Below are 2,500 nucleotides of genomic sequence, written 5' to 3'. Positions count from 1 at the left end.
ACTTGAATTTAGAAACCGTCCCCAGCGAAATCCCACGTTCGGGCGCAAAACTGCACGTTTGGAGCCACATTTTGTCTGAAGCTGGAAACCTGCATTCAAAGCTGGGAAAAGGTGCTCATTGACAGGCATCTCCACTTCGGGACCTCGTAGCACCTTCACCCGGGTGGCGTTGGAAAGGTCTGGGCGAGGGGGACACGGGGAGGTCAGGCTCGCCACGCGCACGCGCTTCCCCGCGAAACGGGAGCCCAAACAAAACTTTAAACGGACCCACCGAATTGGGGATCATCAATCCTGGGAAAATAACCACACACACCGCTGCCCCCCGTGCCAACTTGAATTTAGAAACCGTCCCCAGCGAAATCCCACGTTCGGGCGCAAAACTGCACGTTTGGAGCCACATTTTGTCTGAAGCTGGAAACCTGCATTCAAAGCTGGGAAAAGGTGCTCATTGACAGGCATCTCCACTTCGGGACCTCGTAGCACCTTCACCCGGGTGGCGTTGGAAAGGTCTGGGCGAGGGGGACACGGGGAGGTCAGGCTCGCCACGCGCACGCGCTTCCCCGCGAAACGGGAGCCCAAACAAAACTTTAAACGGACCCACCGAGCTGGGGATCATCAATCCTGGGAAAATAACCGCGCACACCGCTGCCCCCCGTGCCAACTTGAATTTAGAAACCGTCCCCAGCGAAATCCCACGTTCGGGCGAATAACTGTGAATTTTAAGCCCCCGTTTCTCTCAAGCTGGAAACGTGCATTCAAAGCTGGGAACAAGGGCTTCATGTACAGGCATCCCCACTTAGGAACCTCGTAGCACCTTCACCCAGGGCTCGTTGGATAGGTATGCCCGAGGGGAACACGGGCACATCGAGACCCGCGGCCGCACGCGCATTTCCCCGACGCTGCGAGCGAAACAACATTTCAAACACGCCTACCGAAATGGGGACACTTTTTTCGGGGAAAATAACCGCACACACCGCTGCCCCTTGCCCTCACTTGAAGAACAAAACCATCCCCAGCAAAATCACACTTTCGGGCGCCAAACGGTGCATTTCACACCCACAAAATACTCAACAAGTCAAACACACTCTCACACTGCAAAATTTGGGAGCCCCGGGGAACAACACTACACTCTTGGCCTCCCCGGGGAACAGCACTCCCAGGGCGGCAAGCACACCTCCGGGGAGGACCCCCCTGCACTACCTGATCACCGTGGGGCCCTGTGCACCCACTCTTAAGCACCCCCCCTGTGTTAAAACCAAAATAACCCCACTTTAAGAAGTACGTGCCCCTGGGCATCCCCTGCTTACAGTGCCCGTGCCCCTGGGCATCCCCTGTTTACAGTGCCCGTGCCCCTGGGCATCCTCCCATTGACTCCCACTCAAAATGGACTTAGGTTTTGGACGCTAAAGTGCCTGTGATGCAGTGCCCCTGGGCATCCTCCCATTGACTCCCACTCAAAATGGACTTAGGTTTTGGAGGCTAAAGTGCCTGTGATGCAGTGCCCCTGGGCATCCTCCCATTGACTCCCACTCAAATTGGACTTAGGTTTTGGAGGCTAAAGTGCCAGTGATGCAGTGCCCCTGGGAGTCCTCCCATTGACTCCCATTCAAAATGGACTTAGGTTTTGGAGAGCACAGCGCCCGTGCCCCTGGGACTCTTCCATTCATTTCCATGGAGTTGTAATTCATTTTCTTGTCCACCGGAGGGCGCCTCCATCGGCACCCATAGACTCCCATTCATTTGGAGTCATGCCCCTGGTCATCCTTCTCCCATTGACTCCCATTCATTTTCCACCGACATGTTATCCCTTTTGAGTCCACAGGAGGGCGCCTCGGCCCGTGCCCCTGGGAATCCTCCTCCCATTGACTCCCATTCAAAATGGACTTAGGTTTTGGAGGGCACAGCGCCCGTGCCCCTGGGAGTCCTCCCATTGACTCCCATTCAAAATGGACTTAGGTTTTGGAGGGCACAGCGCCCGTGCCCCTGGGAGTCCTCCCATTGACTCCCATTCAAAATGGACTTAGGTTTTGGAGAGCACAGCGCCCGTGCCCCTGGGAGTCCTCCCATTGACTCCCATTCAAAATGGACTTAGGTTTTGGAGGGCACAGCGCCCGTGCCCCTGGGAGTCCTCCCATTGACTCCCATTCAAAATGGACTTAGGTTTTGGAGGGCACAGCGCCCGTGCCCCTGGGAGTCCTCCCATTGACTCCCATTCAAAATGGACTTAGGTTTTGGAGGGCACAGCGCCCGTGCCCCTGGGAGTCCTCCCATTGACTCCCATTCAAAATGGACTTAGGTTTTGGAGGGTTAGCCACGGTCCTCCTCCCTCCAGGCCGTTCATCCAGGCCGAGACAACCCTGCCGGCCGGACCCTCTCTACCTTAAGAGAGTCAACGTTACTCCCGCCGTTTACCCACGGTCCTCCTCCCTCCAGGCCGAGTCAATCCTGCCGGCCAGACCCCGGAGGGTAGTCTCTCCGTGCCCTGGACTTCCTCTGTTGA

The sequence above is a fragment of the Osmerus eperlanus genome, unplaced genomic scaffold (assembly GCF_963692335.1).
Source record: "Osmerus eperlanus unplaced genomic scaffold, fOsmEpe2.1 SCAFFOLD_294, whole genome shotgun sequence".
In the NCBI taxonomy this organism is placed as follows: domain Eukaryota; kingdom Metazoa; phylum Chordata; class Actinopteri; order Osmeriformes; family Osmeridae; genus Osmerus; species Osmerus eperlanus.
Note: the sequence above shows the minus strand (reverse complement) of the source record.